This window comes from Neoarius graeffei, chromosome 22, assembly GCF_027579695.1.
Source record: "Neoarius graeffei isolate fNeoGra1 chromosome 22, fNeoGra1.pri, whole genome shotgun sequence".
Taxonomy (NCBI): Eukaryota; Metazoa; Chordata; class Actinopteri; order Siluriformes; family Ariidae; genus Neoarius; species Neoarius graeffei.
In genome coordinates, this window is record NC_083590.1 from 60,017,781 (window position 1) to 60,042,328 (window position 24,548).

General features: G+C 40.0%; 1 protein-coding gene across 7 annotated transcripts in view; it reads right to left on the bottom strand.

Moving 5' to 3' along the window:
* LOC132871002 (zinc finger protein 501-like) overlaps positions 1 to 24,548 on the bottom strand; it is a 144,156-nt gene that overhangs the window by 28,575 nt on the left and 91,033 nt on the right. For 2 of the 7 annotated variants that reach the window (XM_060905144.1, XM_060905138.1), the window contains exon 1: positions 21,423 to 21,527. The exons of 2 other annotated variants lie outside the window; for them this stretch is intronic. The gene's annotated coding sequence lies outside the window, so the exon portion shown is untranslated. Of the gene's footprint in view, positions 1 to 7,344; positions 7,611 to 14,361; positions 14,526 to 21,422; positions 21,528 to 24,548 lie in introns of those variants that run through there. 3 more of the 7 variants (XM_060905140.1, XM_060905141.1, XM_060905139.1) reach the window with 3 other exon arrangements.

Below are 24,548 nucleotides of genomic sequence, written 5' to 3' on the forward strand. Positions count from 1 at the left end.
AATACAAAATTTGATTGGGAGCCAATGCAGTGTGGATAAGACAGGGGTGATGTGGTCATATTTTCTAGTTCTAATAAGGACTCTTGCTGCTGCATTTTGAACTAGCTGTAGCTTGTTTACACACTTATTGGAACATCCAGAAAGGAAGGCATTACAATAATCCAACCTGGAGGTAACATGAACATGAACTAGTTTTTCTGTGTCGTGTAGTGACATTAAATATCTTACCTTAGCAGTATTTCTGAGATGAAAGAAAGCTATCCGGGTAATGTTATCGATGTGAGTTTCGAATGAAAGACTGGGGTCAATAATCACACACCGAGGTCTTTTACTGCTGCACGTGAAGAAACAGAAAGGCCATCCAGAGTTACTGTGTAATCAGAAAACTTACTTCTAGCTGCATGCGGTCCGAGTACAAGTACTTCAGTCTTGTCAGAGTTAAGCAGAAGGAAGTTAATAAGCATCCAGTGTCTAATATCCTTCACACATTCCTCAATTCTATTAAGCTGGTGTCTCTCATATGGTTTTGCAGAAATATACAACTGTGTGTCATCAGCATAACAGTAGAAACTAATACAATGTTGACAAATAATATCACCCAGAGGTAACATACAGTGCTCAGTGTAAAAGAGTACACCCCCTTTGAAAAGTAACATTTTAAACAATATCTCAATGAAGACAAAATTTCCAAAATGTTGACAAGACAAAGTTTAATACAACATCTGTTTAACTTATAACATGAAAGTAAGGTTAATAATATAACTTTGCTTACACATTTTTCAGTTTTACTCAAATTCGGGTGGTGCAAAAACGAGTACACCCCACAACAAAAACTACATCTAGTACTTTGTATGGCCTCCATGATTTTTAATGACAGCACCAAGTCTTCTAGGCATGGAATGAACAAGTTGGCGACATTTTGCAACATCAATCTTTTTCCATTCTTCAACAGGGACCTCTTTTAGTGACTGGATGCTGGATGGAGAGTGATGCTCAACTTGTCTCTTCAGAATTCCCCAAAGAAAATAATTTCTTCACACCACAAAGGTGAAGGCTACAAGATCATCAGCAAAGCTTTACTTATCAGTCAGAATACTGTAGCAAAAGTGGCACAAAATTTTAAGAAAGATGGAACTGCAACCATCTCACAGAGACGTCCAGGTCATCCACGGAAGTTAACACCTCGACAGGAGCGTCTTCTGATGAGAAGGGTTGAAGAAAATCGGCATGCAAAGTTCACTGCAGTTATCTAAAGAAGTAGAAAGCCAAACTGGAGTGACTATTTCCTGTGACACAATACGGCGTACACTGCAGAGGAATGGCATGGATGGATGTCATCCACGAAAGAAGCCTCTCCTAAAGCCCAGGCACAAAAAAGCCCACCTAGAGTTTGCCAGGGCCCATGCTGACAAAGATGAAGACTACTGGGACTCTATACTCTGGAGTGATGAGACCAAGATAAATGTTTTTGGAACTGATGGCTTCAAAACTGTATGGTGCCGCAAAGGTGAGGAATACAAAGAAAAATGCATGGTGCCTACAGTGAGACATGGTGGTGGCAGTGTCCTTATGTGAGGCTGCATGAGTGCTGCTGGTGTCGGGGAGCTGCATTTCATTGATGGCATCATGAATTCACAGATGTATTGCTCTATACTGAAAGAGAAGATGCTACCATCACTCCGTGCCCTTGGTCGTTGTGCACTTTTCCAACATGACTAAACACACATCTAAGGCCACTGTTGGATTTCTGAAGAAGAACAGGGTGAAAGCGATTCAGTGGCCAAGTATGTCTCCTGATCTGAACCCAATCGAACACCTATGGGGAATTCTGAAGAGACAAGTTAAGCATCACTCTCCAACCAGCATCCAGTCACTAAAAGAGGTCATTGTTGAAGAATGGAAAAAGATTGATGTTGCAAAATGTTGCCAACTTGTTCATTCCATGCCTAGAAGACTTGGTGCTGTCATTAAAAATCATGGAGGCCATACAAAGTACAACCCCGATTCCAAAAAAGTTGGGACAAAGTACAAATTGTAAATAAAAACGAAATGCAATGATGTGGAAGTTTCAAAATTCCATATTTTATTCAGAATAGAACATAGATGACATATCAAACGTTTAAACTGAGAAAATGTATCATTTAAAGAGAAAAATTAGGTGATTTTAAATTTCATGACAACACCACATCTCAAAAAAGTTGGGACAAGGCCATGTTTCCCACTGTGAGACATCCCCTTTTCTCTTTACAACAGTCTGTAAACGTCTGGGGACTGAGGAGACAAGTTGCTCAAGTTTAGGGATAGGAATGTTAACCCATTCTTGTCTAATGTAGGATTCTAGTTGCTCAACTGTCTTAGGTCTTTTTTTGTCGTATCTTCCGTTTTATGATGCGCCAAATGTTTTCTATGGGTGAAAGATCTGGACTGCAGGCTGGCCAGTTCAGTACTCGGACCCTTCTTCTACGCAGCCATGATGCTGTAATTGATGCAGTATGTGGTTTGACATTGTCATGTTGGAAAATGCAAGGTCTTCCCTGAAAGAGACGTCGTCTGGATGGGAGCATATGTTGCTCTAGAACCCGGATATACCTTTCAGCATTGATGGTGTTTTTCCAGATGTGTAAGCTGCCCATGCCACACGCACTAATGCAACCCCATACCATCAGAGATGCAGGCTTCTGAACTGAGCGCTGATAAGAACTTTGGTCGTCCTTCTCCTCTTTAGTCCGAATGACACGGCGCCCCTGATTTCCATAAAGAACTTCAAATTTTGATTCGTCTGACCACAGAACAGTTTTCCACTTTGCCACAGTCCATTTTAAATGAGCCTTGGCCCAGAGAAGACGTCTGCACTTCTGGATCATGTTTAGATACGGCTTCTTCTTTGAACTATAGAGTTTTAGCTGCCAACGGCGGACGGCACGGTGAACTGTGTTCACAGATAATGTTCTCTGGAAATATTCCTGACCCCATTTTGTGATTTCCAATACAGACGCATGCCTGCATGTGATGCAGTACCGTCTAAGGGCCCGAAGATCACGGGCACCCAGTATGATTTTCCAGCCTTGACCCTTACACACAGAGATTCTTCCAGATTCTCTGAATCTTTTGATGATATTATGCACTGTAGATGATGATATGCTCAAACTCTCTGCAATTTTACACTGTTGAACTCCTTTCTGATATTGCTCCACTATTTGTCGGCGCAGAATTAGGGGGATTGGTGATCCTCTTCCCATCTTTACTTCTGAGAGCTGCTGCCACTCCAAGATGCTCTTTTTATACCCAGTCATGTTAATGACCTATTGCCAATTGACCTAATGAGTTGCAATTTGGTCCTCCAGCTGTTCCTTTTTTGTACCTTTAACTTTTCCAGCCTCTTATTGCCCCTGTCTCAACTTTTCTGAGATGTGTTGCTGTCATGAAATTTCAAATGAGCCAATATTTGACATGAAATTTCAAAATGTCTCACTTTCGACATTTGATATGTTGTCTATGTTCTATTGTGAATACAATATCAGTTTTTGAGATATGTAAATTATTGCATTCCATTTTTATTTACAATTTGTACTTTGTCCCAACTTTTTTGGAATCGGGGTTGTACTAGATGTAGTAGTTTTTGTTGTGGGGTGTACTCATTTTTGCACCACCCTAATTTGAGTAAAACTGAAAAAATGTGTAATCCAAGTTATATTATTAACCTTACTTTCACGTTATAAGTTAAGCAGGTGTTATATTAAACTTTGTCTTGTCAACATTTTGGAAATTGTGTTCATTGAGATATTGTTTAAAATGTTACTTTTCAAAGGGGGTGTACTCATTTACGCTGAGCACTGTATATAAAGAAAAAAGCAGTGGACCCAATACAGAACCTTGTGGAACACGAAAAACTTTACCTCACTATGTCTAGAAAATCACCATTTACATCAAGATAGTGACAGCGATCAGTTAAATAAGAGCCAAGTCAGGAGAGGGCCATTCCCTTAACTCCCACAACATTTTCTAGTCTATCCAGAAGAATGGAATGATCAAGAGTATCAAATGCTGCACTAAGGTCAAGCAACACAAGCAGCGAGACACAGCCCTGATCAGACGCCAACAGTAGGTCATTTACTACTTTAACCAGTGCTGTCTCTGTGCTATGATGAGGTCTAAATCCTGACTGATACATTTCACGGATGTTATTCCTATGTAAATATGAGCATAACTGCTGTGCCACAGCTTTTTCAAGGATCTTGGAGATAAAGGGGAGGTTTGATATTGGCCAATAATTGGACAGCTGACAGGGATCAAGATCAGGTTTGTTAATCAGGGGTTTGATGACTGCTAGTTTAAAGTATTTGGGTACATAGCCGATCCAAAGAGAATAATTTATTATTTTTAGAAGCGGTTCAATTACTTCAGGTATTATCTGTTTGAATACACGTGTAGGTAAGGGATCTAGTACGCAAGTTGAGGCTTTTGATGCTGAGATAAATGAAAGTAACTCAGTTTCTCTAAGGGGAGTAAAACATTCTAATGGCTGATATGATACAGTTAAATTGTTAACTACAGGGTCACTTACATTGTCTGACCTTAAATTAGTAGTCTGAATTTTTTGTCGGATATTTTCAATTTTGTCATTAAAAAATAAATAAATAAGTCATGAAGTCGTTGCTCCTACATACTGCAGACATGCATGTGTCTATAGTGGACTTATTCCTGCTTAATTTTGCTACAGTATTAAATAGGAATCTAGGATTATTTTTGTTATCTTCTATTAGGGAGGAGATACATGTTGATCTAGCAGCACTAAGAGATTTTCTATACTTGAGGAAGCTCTCCTTCCAAGCTAATTTGAACACTATCAATTTTGCTTGACACCATTTACGTTCCGATTTTCGAGTGGTCTGTTTTAATGTGCGAGTGTCATCATTATAGCAGGGTGCTAATTTTTTGTCTCCAACCATTTTCCTTTTAAGAGGAGCTACATTATCTAAAGCATGGTGGAATGTTGACTCTAAGCATTCAGTTGCCTGATCAAGTTCTGCAGGGGCTGACAGTGACCCAATCAAAGTTGATAACTCTGGGAGATCATTTATAAAGCTCTGTGCAGTAGTTGACGTGAATGTACGTTTAATACAGTAGCATGGTGAGGTGCATATATTATTACTCAGACATATTTTGAATGAGATGAGATAATGATCTGAGGTAACTTCAGACTGTAGAAATGTGACTATATTTTCTACGTTTAACCCAAATGTTAGTATTAGATCGAGGGTGTGACCACCATTATGGGTCAGTCCTGTGACATTCTGATTAATGAATGAATGAATGAATGAATTTATTTATTCATTTCGAACATGTATAAAAATGTATGTAACTATTTGTACATACAAAAGAAAGAAAATGAAAAACAGTGACAAAAAAAAGAATAAATAAAATAAAGAGCTAATACCTTACAATACACCGCACATTGTTCGAAAAAGGAGTGGGAAGTAGTACAATACTTTTTTTTAATTTCCCACCCCTTTTTAACTACCCCGAAATCCAAACTACATTAATACACCTATAAAAATATATACCATATATACACCATGAATATCCATATAAATATATAATTACAACAATAAATATATACTACATACCATATCCATATATGAGTGATTCCACGCTTATGGGTACTGAAATGGGGACATGAACTTATTTTTAAAAATTCACCTAAAACCATTTCTTTTTTTACCATCAGGTCACAAAACATGTAATCTTTAATGAATGATGTGTTAAAAGATAACTTGAATTTTCTGAGATGTAATAAAAACATATTTATATGCCAAAGTCAGAACGTAACAGAAGTGTTGTGGACGTAAATATTCTCAAATTAACAATGTAGAATTACTTTTTGAAAAACACAGGAAGGTGATGTTTTAGCAAATGTAATTAATAAACATGTGTAGTAGAATAAACATACACATTCTTTCAATAAGATTAACATGGTATATAGCTAGATTATAATTAATTTGTAACAGACGCGAGATGGACAATCGTAACAGAAGTAATGTAACAGACATCATTTTGGAACTCATAGGCTTGACTTTGGCATATAAATATGTTTTTATTACATCTCAGAAAATTAAAGTTATATTTTAGCATATCATTCATTAAAGATTACATGTTTTGTGACCTGATGGTAAAAAAAGAAATGGTTTTAGGTGAATTTTTAAAAATAAGTTCATGTCCCCATTTCAGTACCCATAAGCGTGGAATCACTCATATAGAGATCTTGCAGTCACGTGACCGGAAAGTACACAACCGCCATCGTGTCGGTCAAAAACACCGCTGAATACTGCTGCACTCGTGTACAGAATGGATCAATTTCAACCGACGGACTACACGGCTCATTTTTCTAATGAACAGATAACTAGATATATGTCTAAAATAAACGATCTACAGATTTGTGACCCTTATGGCTTTCCGGACGGAGTTTTCATGACCGGATTTTGAACTGCCAGCGGCATACCCAGACGTGTATGATTACCTCATCAACTTTCCCTCGCTGTTCAGTGGTGAAGCACTGCGTGCTTATAAATCTCTGGACAGTTTTCTTTACAGAAATTCAGGATTTGTCAGCGACTCAGATGTGGCATCTTGTAAACAAGAAAATGATCCTCACTGGATGGGTAAGTCACTGTTGTTTACATGGATCTGGCGTTGGAGAGGTAGATGCTTGGCAGTGGAGGTTTGAGTAGCTGTTTTCTGAGCTTAGTCAACAGGCCGGCTCTGCCTGTAGCCTCGCTTTTGCTTCGGCTCCCGGCGCTGCCTCCTTCGCTTTGCTTCCGATAACAATCCACGGAGACCCCGCTGGTCTCGCAATCTGGTCTCGTCCGGAATGTTTTTTTTTTTTCTCGTCCGGAATGTTGTGCATGCGATGGAAATCGCTACAAACCGTCATTTTCTGCTGGAAACCAATGTCCAGCAAGTCCATACGGTTGTAGTGGATATTGAAGTCTGGTACAGACGAACAACACGCAAAAATACACACAAAAAACATAAAAAACGTGCACAGGTAGGGAGAGCTTGTAGCCACAGCCGTTGTAGTAGAATTGTATATAGTAGGGTTTTCCAGAAGAAAAGGTAGAAGTAAAAGCAGAAGTAGAACCAGAAGTAGAAGGCGGAAATATGGTGTTTGACCTACAAGATGGCGTCTGTCACAATCTGGATCGGCTGTGACGTCACATGCAAGATCTCTCTCTCATATACATATATATAAATAAAGTGTGTGTGTGTGTGTGTGTGTGTGTGTGTATATACACACACACACACACATACAGGGTGGCACGGTGGTGTAGTGGTTAGCGTTGTCACCTCACAGCAAGAAGGTCCGGGTTCGAGCCCCGTGGCCGGCAAGGGCCTTTCTGTGTGGAGTTTGCATGTTCTCCCCGTGTCCGCGTGGGTTTCCTCCGGGTGCTCCGGTTTCCCCCACAGTCCAAAGACATGCAGGTTAGGTTAACTGGTGACTCTAAATTGACTGGTTGTCTGTGTCGGCCCTGTGATGACCTGGCGACTTGTCCACGGTGAACCCCGCCTTTCGTCCGTAGTCAGCTGGGATAGGCTCCAGCTTGCCTGCGACCCTGTAGAACAGGATAAAGCGGCTACAGATAATGAGATGATTTTTATATATATATATATATATATATATATATATATATACACACACACACACACACACACATATACACACCATAATTATCTATATAAATATTTACAAAATTAAATATATACTACATTCCATATATACACTTCATAAATATCCATATAAATATACAATTACAAAAATATCTACTACATACCCATCCCTGTAAATATGAAGATATCTATCCCCATAAATAAATATATACCATATATACCATATACCAAGTTAGTTCTAATATAACAATCAACCCTATTCTATTCATCCCTCATCATCCTCCGTTAACATACTTCCTCTTCAATATACGTGTTTAAAAATATTTTTTGTAGCTTTTTTTAAACAGATTTATATTTGCACTTTATTTCTGTCTCCAGTCTGTTCCATAAAGTCACCCCACAGCTCGATACACACATGCTTTTCATATTTGTTCGAACCTTTGTTTTTTTTTAAATTTAGGTCTCCCCTTAGATTATATCCCCCTCTCTCTCACTAAACATTCCTTTTATATTTTTCGGCAATAGATTATTTCTTGCTTTGTACATTATTTGTGCTGTTCTGAATTTGACCAGATCCATAAATTTCAACATGTGTGATTTTATGAATAGTGAGTTTGTGTGATCTCTGTATCCTGTTTTGTTTATTGTCCTTATTGCTCTTTTCTGTATTGTACATATCGGCTGCAGAGTGGTTTTGTAGGTGTTTCCCCAGACTTCGACACAGTAAGTCAGATATGGCAAAAATAATGAGTAATATAGAGTATGCAAAGATTTACAATCAAGAATATATGTTTTGTTTTCCACAGAATTGCCGAGCACTTTGCCAGTTTTGCTCGTACGTATCCTACATGAGGTTTCCAGCAGACTTTAGGATCCAAAATCACACCAAGAAATTTAATTTCCTGTACCATTTCTATCTTAGTATTGTCTATTATCAATTCTACATTACAATCTATTTTGTGTCTCCCAAACAACATGATCTTTGTTTTGCTTAGATTTAGTGATAATTTATTTTTGTCAAACCATAGTTTTAGTTTATTTATTTCAGTTGTGATTATCTCTAAAGTCTGCTGCAAATTCTCACCGGAACAAAAAATATTGGTGTCATCTGCAAACAAAAATTTCAGTACTTGCGAAATTGTACGTCATTGATATATATTATGAATAATTTCGGACCTAATATTGACCCCTGTGGTACCCCGCATGTAATGTTCATGAAATCAGATTTATGGTCACCTATCTGCACAAACTGTTGCCTGTTTCTTAGATAGCTCGACAGCCAGCTCCACCCGACTCCCCTAACACCACACTTTTCTAGTTTACTTAATAATATACTATGATCAATAGTATCGAATGCTTTTTTTAGGTCCACAAATACTCCAATTGCTATTTTTTTATTATCTATACATTTTGTGATTTCCTCTATTAGTTCCATTAGTGACATCGATGTTGATCTGTCCGTTCTGAATCCATATTGACTGTCTGTAAGGAGGTTGTGTTTTTCAATGAATTTGTCCAGTCTATCTGAAAAAAGTTTTTCGAGTATTTTGGAGAATTGGGGGAGTAAAGAAACAGGCCTGTAGTTTGTGAAATGGTGTCTATCTCCGGTTTTAAACAATGGTATCACTTTTGCAATTTTCATTTTGTCTGGAAATGTACCTGATTGAAAAGATAAATTGCAGATGTGGGTGAGTGGTTTCACAATTCCCTCAATAACTGTCTTTACTGTTAACATGTCTATCATTCCAGTCTGCAGAAGTTTTGTTTTTACATTTTCTTACAATTTGGATAATTTCTTCAGCATCAGTTGGAGTTAGAAAAATTATACTTGGATTTCTGTCCCCCATATCTTCTATGTCCCCACATTGTGTTGTCTCGGGTTCCTTTATTTTTGCTGCTAAATCTGGTCCCACATTTACAAAGAATTGATTAAAACCATTCACCACATCCTCCATATTATTTATGGTCTTATTATTTTCAGTGTAGTACTCCGGGTAATTTGTAGTTTTGGATCCATTTCTCACAATACCATTTAGTACAGTCCATATACCTTTAATATTGTTTTTATTTTTCTCCACTAATTTATTATAATAGTCTTTCTTACATATCCTCATAATATTAGTTAATTTATTTTTATATTTTTCCTCTGCCTCTATAGTTCGATGCTTTAAGAATTGTCTGTATAATATATTTTTCTTTTTGCAGGCATTTTGTAGCCCCTTGGTGACCCACGGACTATTTGTATATTTATGTATATTACTGTATTTCTTTATAGGACAATTTTTATTATATAGTTCATTGAATATTATTAAAAATTCCTCATATGCTTTATCAACATCTTTTTCTTTATAAACTACATTCCAGTCCTGTATCATTGTCATTTTTTAGTGCAATCATGGTTTCTTCAGTTTTCACTCATATTTATAATTTTTAGTATCCTTTTTCTTGCTATAATTACAGTAATATACATTATAAATAGGCAAGTGGTCACTGATGTCTGTTAATAGTAGTCCACTCTCTGTATTATTTTCCAGGTTATTAGTAAATATATTATCTATTAAAGTGGTGCTGTGAGAAGTGATCCTGCTTGGTCTGGTAATAGTTGGATACAGTACCATACTGAACATTGAGTTAATGAACTCTTCTGTCATTTTGTGCTTCTTATGATTTAAGAGGTCGATGTTAAAATCACCACAGATGTACATGACCTTCTGAGTTGATTTTATAAACATACTTTCCATCCAATCTATAAAAACTTCTATGCTTGATCCAGGAGATCTGTATATATAGCTCACTGTTATATTTTTCATTTTTTCACAACATATTTCTACTGTAATACACTCCATCCAATCATCAACAGCTACCGTCATTTTATTATTAATTTTATATTCCAAACTATTATCAACATATATTGCCACTCCCCCTCCTCTTTTGTTCTTTCTATTGATATAATTTAATTCATACCCGTTCAGCTCAAAATCTACTCCCATCTCATCTTTGATCCCTACTGAATCTAAAATGGACACAAACGCTGTTTTCAAAGGGTCTTCTGGGTTAACAAAGTGAATATTAAAATCTCAGACAACTAAAGCTTTGTCTAAGGAAATAACCAGATCTGAGATCAAATCTGGGCGGCACGGTGGTGTAGTGGTTAGCGCTGTCGCCTCACAGCAAGAAGGTCCTGGGTTTGAGCCCCAGGGCCGGCGAGGGCCTTTCTGTGTGGAGTTTGCATGTTCTCCCCGTGTCCGCGTGGGTTTCCTCCGGGTGCTCCGGTTTCCCCCACAGTCCAAAGACATGCAGGTTAGGTTAACTGGTGACTAAATTGAGCGTAGGTGTGAATGTGAGTGTGAATGGTTGTCTGTGTCTATGTGTCAGCCCTGTGATGACCTGGCGACTTGTCCAGGGTGTACCCCGCCTTTCGCCCGTAGTCAGCTAGGATAGGCTCCAGCTTGCCTGCGACCCTGTAGAAGGATAAAGCGGCTAGAGATAATGAGATGAGATGAGATAAAATCTGCAAATTCAGAAAGAAACTCAGAATATGGCCCCGGGGGCCTGTAAATAATAAGCAATGGAATTAACTGGGTAGACTTATTTTTCGAGGCTACATACATTATATGAGTATGAAGAACTTCAAATGGATTACATTTATAACCAGGTTTTTGTGTTACACCTAGATAATCATTATAAATAACCGCGACACCTCCTCCTCTGCCAGTTAGACGAGGCTGGTGTATATAACTGTATCCAGGAGGACTCACTTCATTTAATGCTATATATTCATTTGGCTTAATCCAGTTTCAGTTAAACTCCTGATCAGTCATGAGTTCATTAACCATTCGTGCTTTAGATGTAAGAGATCTAATATTTAATAGCCCCACCTTTAGATCAAAGGTGCTGGCAGCGGCTGTACAGTCAGTATGATCTACCCTTAATTCCTCAATTTATAGCCGGGCCCCTAATAGCAGCCGGCCTCGTTTTGTAACTGGGTCTTATGAAAAATAACAAAAATAGACACCGGCCCCGTTTAGTAGCCGGCCCCTTTTACGACAGATGTGAACGGGCGTACGGCAAACACAGAACTGCAAACATGGCGCCGAAACGCAAGTTCACTGTGGCATTTAAACTGGAAGTACTGAAATACGCTGAAGAAAATTCAGGAGAACAGACAGCTAGGCATTTTAACATCGATGCCAGGCAGGTGAGGGCATGGAGAAGGAAGCAGAAGGAAGCACTCACCGATGCAGCGAGACTAATTTCTCAGAAGAGAGCCAGACTACAAGGCAGGGGGAGGCGACCTGTCAGTGAGGAGACGGAGGCTACTCTGAGGTGCTGGGCACATGAACGAAGACGGAGATACCTGAGGGTGAGCAGGAGGATGATCCAGGCAAAAGCAGCTGCAATTTTTCACGAAATGTCTGACTGCCATGAGGAGACATTCAATGCTAGTCGGGGATGGCTTGACCGTTTCATGAAGAGGAACAACTTCACCCTCAGGAAGCGAACAACACTGGCTCAAAATGACGCGAGGCACTCCGTTTCGAAGATTGTAAACTTCATCACCTTCGTCAATCAGAAAATAGCGGAGAAAAAGATCAAGGATTTGGATGTCATCGCCATGGACGAAACCGCTTACTGGTTTGACATGCCCGGTCAAACCACAGTGGACACTGTGGGTGTGAGAAGCGTGACACTAAAGATGACCGGGCATGAGAAATGTCATGTTACCGTTGCGCTGGCAGCCAAAGAAGATGGGACAAAGCTTAAGCCATACATTGTTTTTAAGGGAGGCGTACGGGAGGTGAAGGCAATAACGGCAGATTGCAATGACGTGGTGTTGGCAACATCTAAAAATGGTTGGATGGATGACAGCCTGACCAGTGACTGGCTGAAAAAAGTGGTTGGCAGGCGGCTCTTAGGTGGTGAGCGTCTCCTGGTTTGGGACAGCGACAGGTGCCATATCTTTCAGGCCACCAAGGCCGAGCTGAAAAACGGATTCCGTATGCAGATGGCTGTGGTGCCTGGCGGCTGTACGAAATACGTGCAGCCTGCAGACGTCAGCTGGAACTAGGGCTTTGACCTTGGCCCAAATCTAGACATTCGAATAGTATTCGAACTTTTATTAATTATATTATTCTTAAATACCTCACTAACACCTCGGCATCAAAATTAAATATGATATTCAGTCCACCAGGGGGCAGTGTTCAGTCAGTCAATGTCAATAAGATTACGTGCAGGAAATATGAAATATTCAGGCGTGTTTTTACAACCACTACTAATGAAACGTGCAGTGTCGTAGTAATTGGCATTATACCGGCTGACACTTTTAACGTTACATAATCCACAAACTTCGTCGTTTGTCCGTTGCCTTTTTTGTGTGAAACGCTGTTCCTTCGGTTTCCTGGTTGCTTGTACTGATGAAAGCCTCTAAACTGTAGCCTCACTGACAATCAAAGGGGAACGTTTACAAAATGAGCAGGTACTGCTAGGCCTACACCTAATCTGTGAGTTTATAACACTGCCGTTCCGAGCCCATTCGTGTTGGCTTTTGAGAATGTTTGTTTTGAATGAGCCCGGTGTCAGCTGTCATGTCACTGCTTCCTGCTCGCGTCTCTGATTCACAATTCAAACAAACACGGACACGATATGTTATAAGATCACAGATTAGTTTTACGTGCTCACTTCGTTAACTTATGAACTTCATGGTATGTAAATTCCACCATGTGTAGGCTAAATTAATTTAGGCCTATAGGCTACTTGCGCAAGTAAGCTTAGTTTTTTTTTTAGTTTTTTTTTTAGCAACTATCCCAAGTTGACAAAAATAACAGCACATGAAAGCATTACTGCGCAGTGTCGCATAGTCTACGTTAGTAATTTCATTTCTTATGTTATAACATCAGGTGTACAAAAACCAACCAAATATCTGCAGAAAAAAAACAAACACATCGATATTTTCAGAAGAAAAAGTCACATTTTATATTACATTTAATCACATCAGCAGTTACATTACACTTCATTTATTGTAGGCCTATTTTACAGGTAACCTTTTTTTTTTAAATCGCATTCTCCATCTTTTTTTTCGAATCCAAAATAGCGCCACACATCACTTTTTAAATTCTCCGGAGTGCAAATCTCCAACGTGCTAGCATCTGACTCCATTGTTCAATACGTGCCAGCTTGACGCTAACGTCTACAGGTGCCCAGATAAGACAAAAGACAATGACCTTCGCAATTCACATAAATTCCACAGACATAAAAAAAAAAACCCTGCGACCTGAACTGAAAACGCTTACAACCACATTCACAAAAATAAAAGAATTATGCCTAATGATACCATATACAGGTTCGAATATTTAGAGCTGCCTAATATTCGTTCGAACATCTCTTTTTTTCACAACATTCGAATTGTATTCGAATATCGAAGTTAAAGCCCTAGCTGGAACGCGGGTTTTAAAGCTCATCTGAAGCAGTCGTATGACGCATGGTTGGCAGAGGAGGGAAATAAAACTTTTACCAAGGGAGGGAATATGAGGGCAGCAGACAAACGGACCATCGTGAGCTGGGTCCGAGCAGCGTGGGCGTCGCTGGATGCGGACCTCATCAAGCGGTCGTTCAAGATGAGTGTAGTGTGTGTGCAGCGTGTGCCCTTCATTGATAATCATCTGCGGAAGCATACCATTAATTATGAATGCAACCTACCGGTAGTTTAAAAACTTGTGTCGTGTTCTCTTATAAGGTGTGTGGCATCACTGTGGCTGCAGATGGGACTGAGGATGATATGGTCCACTGTTTGAAGGCAGGGCAACCATGTGCAGCTGGGAAAGACGTGCTACAGCAGGCCAGAGTGACTGAGGCAGTGGTGGCTATGGAGGAGGAGGAAGATGAGGGAGAGACTTTTGAGAATGAAAACTTGATAGAGGAGGATGGGAGTGATGATGAGGTGGAGAGAAATGAAAACATTGAAGAGTAGCATCACATTGAGGCATGAAAGACATGTTTTTTCGTTAAGAGTTCGTTTGCTGGTTCATTAAGGCATCGATACAGGCATTGTCTCCCTCTGTGCGTGTGTGCGTGTGGCCTGTCTGTCTCTCATGGTCTTTTCTTCTTTGTCTTTGAATCTTCGTGTTCAGAGGATGGGATTGAGTTGGTTTCTCTTGTCAATGTTTAGCAAATACGTTTTTTTTAATATTAATTATATTGCAATGTGTTCTGTTGTAATGCAATAACTATTGAATGTAAAATGGGCTAATACTGGTGGATTCTGTTGTAAACCACAAAAAATGAACACTTTAAAGACGTATGAATTAAAAACAAATGAAAAGTATGAATTAATAAATGTGTAAAAACTAGGAGTTTCGCTTTTTTTTTCCAAATGACAGTATCGCTGGGATTTTAAAAAGAAAATTAGAAACCTCCTTCAAATAGTAGCCTGCCCCTATTAATAGCCTGGTCCAAACTAATTTTTTGTTAATAGTAGCCCCGGCTACTATTTGAGGAATTACGGTAATTTTATATTGATTAGGTTACTGGAACAAACTGAGTATTTCTACTTTTTTGTTTAGCTCGGGGAACGGACACCGTCTCGATGTAGTGGACCCTGTAAAAATAAATAATTTTTTTTTAAAAGGGCGAAAACGTCATCTCTCGCCCGCCGTGCTTCTGTACTCCACCGACATCAGGGACATATTCCAGTATTCAATTCATGTTATGCATTACAGTTAAATTATGTTAATTACTGTTAAAGATTGCATTTGGTACACATCTGCACTGTACCGAAAGCCCCGTACTGAAACAGTCCTGTATGAATACTCAGGGGCTTCAAAGTTTGGGAGAATAGCAGGGTACAAATAATTTACAGCAGGGTGCAAAATGGTAAAATGTCTGCCAGCGGTAGACATAATGCACGCAAAGCATGCAGGGATGGATGGATGGAGATTATATATATATATGAGAGAGAGAGAGATATGCAAGTACGAATTTTTCATGGGGCGGGATGGTTTGGAACAGGCCATCTAAAATTGGGATAACATTTACCCGGGACGGGTATTTGAGGCGGGTCGTCTAGCTTAAGCTTGATTAGCGTTGTTACGCACGCCAGTGTTTCTCACAGAAATTTTGGAGACTATGGGGGAGGTGCGGGGGTTGTTTAAAATTGAGTGATATGTTAAATATTAAAGTTATTACTGAAAAACTATTGATTAAAAAAAAACAGACACTGAGAAATGGTCCTATAAACAACTTTACCAATATAAAAGATTAGCAGGACTACAAAAATGCAGAAAAATAGGCTTTACTTATCCAAATGCACCTGTTGGTTCAAAAGTTAAAGTGCAGAGAACCTCACAGCACAACATGAAGTTACCTTAAAATATAATATAAATGCCTCAGCTTTCATGGAAGAAAAACTATTAATACTAGTACTGTGTGCAGGCAGTCTCTCCTGAAGACTAAATTAAACAATAATTATAAACTAATAAAATAAATGGCTCAGGCTTCATAGAAGAAAAAAACAATTTGAACAGAATCTCACAGTATGATGCTGAAGCTGCCTAAACAATGAAAAATAAAATACCATTTTGGCAAAAATGTTGGCATCCATTAATTTCTTGTATTAAGTAAAAAAATATGTTGCCAGATACTGCTGACGTTTTACAGCCCAAAATATGTTCAAAACCCGCCAAAATGCACTTAAAACCTCCCAAATTGGGCGGGAAAACGCACAATCTGGCAACACAGGCGGCAGTAATGGCTGCACTCATGTCGAGGATGTAAACACAGTTGACGCGGCAACGGACATACATGACATAGTGGATGTAATTTACATTCACAACTTTTTTTGCTGTCAGAAATATTTAATATTAAAATTTTGTGACTCGACTGACAATAGCCGGCGGCATAACAAGCCATAGCCGGCGGTTTGCCGCCGGTGACCGGCTACTTTTGAGACCGCTGAATACGTGAAACATTACACCTCTAAAAGAGGGTAAACTTGAGCACAGCAGGAGACAGACATAAGAAACTGTTGCCTCCGATCAGCCACACCTTGTCCTTTCCTGGCCAGGTATTTATCATCCCCCTGGACACAATACCCGCCAGGCCTGTAGAGGGTGTACACACACACACACACTAACACAAAGGGTTAAGATTGGCTCAAACATGCATCACTGCTCACAGTGTGGAAAGAGTTTCTCTCATCAGAGTAATCTCCAACAACACCAGCGCATTCACACAGGAGAGAAGCCGTATCACAGCTCACAGTGTGGAAAGATGTTTACTTATGCAGTTACATTTCAGACCCACAAGCAGGGCTCGAAATTCGCGGTGGTCCGGTCGCCCAAGGCGACTTAATTTGTCATTTGGCGGGTAATTCCTGTAGCCCGGCTGGCTAGTTGAAAATAAAAAAAATATATATATGAAGCGAAGATTCAGACTAGGGGTGTGTGATATATCGAATATACTCGATATATCTCTGAAAATTCTGTGTGAGATACGTAAAATTATTATATCGTAACTATCGAGTATTTTATGGTCATCTGCCGACCTGCGTTTGTTTCATGTTTGTTTAAAACATTTTCCGGTGGTTTTCTCCCTGTCCCTCAGGCAGTAACGCGAGAGGCTGCCTAAGGGTAAAAAAAAAAAAAAAAAAACAATAACATGACACACTCACCAACCAATCCCGGGCGACATCTCGGTGCTGAAAGGAACTTGCGGGAAGGTTTTCTAGTTTCGGTTTGCAGCGCTGACTCAGTTCGTGCAATCGCTGGTGTTGCATAGGCTACCGTGTAAGCTCTGTCAATTTCAGTGACAAATTAAAAATGGAAGCAGACGAATTGGTTCCTAAAAGAACTAGTAAGGGGTCAGTCATCTGGCATTTTTTTTTGGATATGGCGAGGAGGACGTGGAACAGCAAATGCCAGTTTGTAAAGTGTGCAAAAAAAACCCGTCATCACGAAAGGCAACAGCACTACAAATATGTTCCATCACCTGGAAACTCACCCGGTACAGTATGAAGAGTCTCTTAAACTCCGAACTACTTGCCCACGAGCTAACCCTCCCCCACAAGCTAAACAAATGACCATAGCAGCCTCGTTCTCCAAAGCCACCCCATATGTTGCAATTTTCAAGATTGTTTTTTCAGTTTGTGCCACATCTTTGTTGAATAAAAATAGTCTTATTTCAACTCAATTGTGATTAATCACAAACATGAACATTTAAAATGTGTTGTTGAAAACCACCTGTAAAGTTAACCAAGAATGTTATTTAATCTGCAGGGATTGTAGTGAACAGTAAAGAGTAAAAGTTAGATTTCATGGGGTCCTTTAGAGGAGATTTCAATATATCGTACATCGTGAAATGGAGAAAATGTATCGGGATATTCATTTTTTCCCCATCTCGCACAGCCCTAATTCAGACACACCGTCAACTAAAGCCGCCACATATTAAGCATGTGCCGTGTCTGTGTTAATCGATGTGTTTATTGGCAGGACGGAAAATACAGAAGAATTCCGAATCATATCATGTACGAGTCAGGCTGTCGTTTTTTTCACTACTGCGCATGCATATAACGCATCTCGCTGAATATCGCGGTAATCGCGTTATCAAATTCAATAGATGTGGCCACATTATCACCCATTTAAACACGTGTTTTTGTTGTTGTTGTTTACATCTACATCTGCCAAAGCTACGTTGCAATGTGGAATTTTCTGAAAGGTGTACAGAAACCGCCAGAAACGGGGACAAAGCGAGCTCGGTCTGAAGAGGAGATAAAGGCCGCCGATAAAGCGTACGAGAAGGAGAATTGACAAAGGACTTATAAGCAAACGTGGGAGCAGGGTAGGCCTTGGCTGCGATACGATTTTTATGGAATAATTAATTTTTTTCAAGTTGATTCCGAGTCAATATGAAGCTCCTAATGCTTTCTCCCTCATAAATGGTTAAATACAGAAAGCATGTTGGACATATTTTGGGTGCTATAGTCATGATAGTAAGTATATTTGTTTTCAATACTCATACACCAAGTTTTCCAATATATTATTATTTGTTGATATTATATTATGGTGCTCTGTGCTGTTCTCATTTATGTATTTAACAACAGTATCAAAATACTCAGGTCTTGAAAAAAATGCACATTAGTAACAATGGTAACTACTCTCTTGTGTTATTTTTGACAGAAGTAAAATTCATCCATGAACAAATTTTGGCTAGTTGATTTTCTGTTTGGCTAGTTACTTTGGAAGGGAACTAGTCCGACTGGCTGGTGAAAAAATATGAATTTCTAGGCCTGCTCTGGCTTTATTTCGTAAGGTGAGGGTCTCCGTGGCCGACGCGTTACTATCGGATTCACTTTCAGATGGCTTGAACTGATACAGTTCTACGTGTATAGCAGTAGTATGTACACACACTCCAATTTCAGGAATATCGCAGTCAGATGTATTACTATCTGAGGAATCCAAAGAATCTCCAATAAATCCGAACAAAGGGGTCATTGCAACCACTCTCACCTGCTGAGTCTGGCTTTGGTCTATAGCTGTCAAAGACCTCGACCTTAAAGTGCATATCATGGGTAAATTTAGGAGCAAGATCAATGTAATTCTCCTATTTTATATTAAACTTTGGTCAAATATCTGTCACATTTGGCATTTTGTGCAATTTTTTTACCTTGCGCAATACCACAAAAATTCAGTTGAAATCAAGCCATTTGAGGTGAATTCGTCTGCCTCTGAAAAAACTTGGCACTTGGATTTCCTGGCAAACATTGATTTTCGTGACGGCGCGTGTGGGACGCCTCCTTCTGAATCCCATGTCAGCATTGGTTTGTTTATGAGAATACAACCTGGTGGTTTTCTGCAAATTTCTTCAACATTATCACGTACTTATTAAAATGGTTAACAGATGTATCGTAGGAGGGTGTAGCAAGACCAATCTTGATGGGATTAGTACTCATCGTTTTCCAAAAGACTGGACAATGAGAGAGAAATGGGAGCGCTTAGTGCGAGGCACTTGGAAAAAGCCGAGGACCAAGCAGAGCCAAGAAAAAGATCAAGAAAATCGGCAATTCACAAGTTGACTGTTGCCAGGGTAAGAAATAAGAGAGACTGTACTCTAAATTAGGTGTTCCTGTGTTTGTGTGGTACACGGATAATGTTATTTATTGACACACACAAAAGTAAACAACACGAAAGCGCTGGGCGATAATACACTTACTTCACATGTATCAAGGGATATGCGTGTCAGAGCTTGAGATCTTGGGACCTGTCAAACAAGTTAAACGTATATACAACCCTGCTTAGCCGATTCCATGTGTGTAGCTTATGAAATCTTTCTCCTACAGTAGCCAGTACTCTTCTAAATGAATATATAAATACATAATAGTCATTAGAAAAAATGATTTATGTAACAATAGATAGATGAGCATTGATACATGCATCCATGGGTTTAGAAGCTCAGGCGACAATTCCATATCTCATCACATTATCTCTAGCTGCTTTATCCTGTTCTACAGGGTTGCAGGCAAGCTGGAGCCTATCCCAGCTGACTACGGGCGAAAGGCGGGGTTCACCCTGGACAAGTCGCCAGGTCATCACAGGGCTGACACATAGACACAGACAACCATTCACACTCACATTCACACCTACGCTCAATTTAGAGTCACCAGTTAACCTAACCTGCATGTCTTTGGACTGTGGGGGAAACCGGAGCACCCGGAGGAAACCCACGCGGACACGGGGAGAACATGCAAACTCCGCACAGAAAGGCCCTCGCCGGCCACGGGGCTCAAACCTTCTTGCTGTGAGGCGACAGCGCTAACCACTACACCACTGTGCCGCCCGACAATTCCATATTTCAATGCAAAATCGCTAGCTGTTAAACTTGGTCTACACAGACTGTGCACTGAAACCGTCCAAGCTCTCTCAGCCTGCTGGCGGATCCGCACGTGACGTCACGAATCTGGCTCCAGACTCCCTGGCTCAGCTCGAATGCCAACTTTGCAGTCGATTTTAACTCTCAAAAATATATTTTTTTAAAAATGTCCATTTATGCAGCATACAAGAGTCAAGGATGGAGATACTATCAGAAATTTATTTAAAAATAAAGGCCCTGCGTATAAAGCCAGAGCGAAAACAGGATGCAGAGCTGTGTGAGTTGGGCCTTTAGCCCTGAGTTAAAGTAAGAGGTTTCATTGCTGCCAGAGCTAATTGTTAGACACAGTTCTCTCTCTCCAGGGATCAGAGGCTTCGAGCTCAACACCATACGATTCTTCCAACAGCAAGACCTCCCGGTTCGGGAAACCATGCCTAAAACAGTCCCCTATGATTTCATCCATTCTCATTTTCAGTGTGTAAAGCTTTCTGCTCAACACACTGCAGAGGGGGTGATTCTGCCTGATTAGCTTAATAATAATAATAATAATAATAATAATAATAATAATAATAATATCATTTTAAAAAATAAATAAAAATCCCGAGAAAAAAAAAAGTGAGAAATCAAGTCGGAATTTTGAGAAATAAAAGTTGGAATTGCGAGGAAGTTGCAATTTAGAAGAAAAAAGAAAGCGATGGAAATTAACTTGAAGTGAAGATTATTTAAATACTTTAAACATACAATTAAAAAGGTTAGCCAAACTACAACTCTCTCCTGAGTGGATAAATAGTGCACTATCTAGAGTGCACACGGCATTTTTTCAGACTGACCGTAGTTCACTAAAACAGTAAAGTGGACATGTATTTGGGATTCGACCGCACACCTTCAGTTTAACTTACCTCAGGGGTTTAAATCCTCAGAGCCAGACACAATAATGTGCTTTTATTTTTATAAATCGAGGGGCTAAAGCGATTCAGACGAGCATCAGCTTTTTCTTCTCCAGTGTTTACTGGCGGTTGGAGAAGCAGCTACTGGACGCGTCACCGCCACCACCTGGACTGGAGTGGAGTTTCAGGGTGGAGGACGCCTATCCCAACCCAACCCTCACACACTTCTACTAATAACAATTATAATGCATACCTGTCAACCCTCTCGTTTTTCCCGGGAAATCCCTTACTTTGACTTATTTCCCGCTGTCTTCCCGTTTTTTTATTTTCCCGAAAATTTCCCGTATTTTGACATTATATAAAAGTCCCGTATTTTCACAATATAAAAAAGTCGGTAGGTCCAGAATTCATGACGCGCCTCTGACAGGAGTTTACAGCAGGAAGTCGGGCCATGAATTCACGTCCCCGCCCTCTCAGGCATCAGTAACAGAACTCCGTCCGGAGGCGAGGCTGAGCAAGTGATTAGGTCTAGTGTTGCCAGATTGGGAGGTTTCAAGTGCATTTTGGCAGGTTTTGAACATAATTTGGGCTGGAAAACGTCAGCAGTATCTGGCAACACTGATTAGGTCTGAGGTGAAGATGGTGATGCTAATCGCTATGAAAAACATTAGCTTCTCTTTCTTTGATGATTTCAACAAGTGCGTGGCTGGAATGTTCCCAGACTCTTCCATCGCAAAGAAATTTTCCATGGGGAAAACGAAAGCCTCCCAAATAATCAAAGGTAAGCTACACGTGTTTACATTAAGTATGTCCTGGCTATGACCTCATAAATAGCCTAGTGTAAACTAATTGGTGTATTAACTGTTTTATCCACTCATTGTCTATTTTATTTTCTATCTGAAACTTACCCATTTTAAATCACTCTAGGTTTAATATCTTATATTACTCTTTATCTCTTTATTACTCTATCTAGTGTTCCGAGGCCATGACTATGGTAAAACCATAATAAATTGCAATGGAATTGAATTTATTGACTGGTTATATAATGACCTTTCTTATTTTAACATAAGATACGTATTTTAGCCCATAATTTGGGAAATAACTGGTACCACTGAAAGCAAATACAAATAAATGTATAGTTTATTCACAAATGCACTCTATAAACCATAAGCATATTGAGTTTGGGTCTTGGCTATCACCAACATGCACCAGAGTACAGGAAATCACAAATACTAGATAGAAAATTGCCCCCCCATTCAACTACACACCCACTTTTGGTGAAGGGTATGACTTTCTGAAATTTTCCCTTATTTTGAGTTAAAAATCTGGGAAATATCCTTTTTTTTCAAACCTCAAAGTTGACAGGTATGTTATAACGTCATTTTAAAAGTGTAATGTTGCATGCCTGGACCCATTTGGTTGTTCTGAACATGTCTGGATTGGGTTTTTGTTTATTTGTTTGTTTTCTGCCAGAAGTTAAAATTCTCTGGGGCTGGAGTAATAAAGACTCCTCTGAGGCACATCAAGCCAGCATCTATTGCCCCTTTTCCACCAAAGCAGTTCCAGGGCTGATTCGGGGCCAGTGCTTAGTTTGGAACTGGGTTTTCTGTTTCTACTGACAAAGAACTGGCTCTGGGGCCAGAAAAACCGGTTCCAGGCTAGCACCAACTCTTTGCTGGGCCAGAGGAAAGAACCGCTTACGTCAGCAGGGGGGAGGGGGCGCGAGGTTGTTAAGACCAACAACAATAGCAAGACCGCGAAAGATCGCCATTTTTAAGCGACGAGAAGCAGCAGCTGTACAAACGCGAAGTCATCCATTATTGTTGTTGTTGTTGCTGCTGCTTCTTCTCCGTGGTGTTGTTGCTTCGATGTTTGCACCAAGGTTTATGCAAACGCAGCGACGTAACTGACGTATACAGCAACATAATGACGTGGCTCCCCTTAGCACCCCGAGCTATGGAAAAGCAAACTAGTTCTCAGCTGGCTCGCAAGTTGAACGAGTTGTGAACCAGCACTGGCCCTGAACCAGCCCTGGAACTGATTTGGTGGAAAAGGGGCATATTTGAACTGCTGCTCATACAGCATCACACACCTGCTGTCTACCCATTTCTATATGTATGAACTCATAGACCTTTGGCTCGTGTTACTTGTAGTTGACACCTCTCCCTTCCTGACTTTTGACATCAGGATTTGGACTCATAATCTCTAGATGATAGGCTGAATGCTTTTCTATTACACCAATTAGGCACCACTGCTCAAGAAGCTCCATCCATCCATTATCTGTAGCCGCTTATCCTGTTCTACAGGGTTGCAGGCAAGCTGGAGTCTATCCCAGCTGACAATGAGCAAGAGGCAGGGTACACCCTGGACAAGTTGCCAGGTTATCACAGGGCTGACACATAGTCACAGACAACCATTCACACTCACATTCACACCTATGGTCAATTTAGAGTCACCAATTAGCCTTACCTGCATGTCTTTGAACTGTGGGGGAATCCAGAGCACCCGGAGGAAACCCATGCAGACACGGGGAGAACATGCATATTCCACACAGAAAGGCCCTTGTCGGCCGCTGGGCTCGAACCCAGGACTTTCTTGCTGTGAGGTGACAGTGCTAACCACTACACCACCATGCCGCCCAAGAACCTTTCTGTCAAAACCTTGTTGATGTCTACAAAAAGTATCTGTCCAAGGGGATATTCAGTGTTGGGCAGTAGTGTCGCTACAAGTAGCATCATTAGTAGCTTAACTACATTTCTCAGTAACTTAGCAGTAACATCACTATTTATTGAATCTGTTGATTTGATATGTTTATTGAATTTGTTGATGTCTACAAAAAGTATCTGTCCAAGGGGATATTCAGTGTTGGGCAGTAGTGTCGCTACAAGTAGCATCGTTAGTAGCTTAACTACATTTCTCAGTAACTTAGCAGTAACATCACTATTTATTGAATCAAATAGCTTTTCAGTAGCTTAAATCTTTTATTGATCAAGTAGCGTGGCAACAGCCACACAAGCTACTTTCTTATTGGATATTTCCGTGCTAAACACAGCGGAGCGGCCGCCTGCAGTCTAAAATTATCCCCGCAGCACAGGCACTCTCTCTTTTTTATCTTTATTGAAAATAACAGCAACAAAA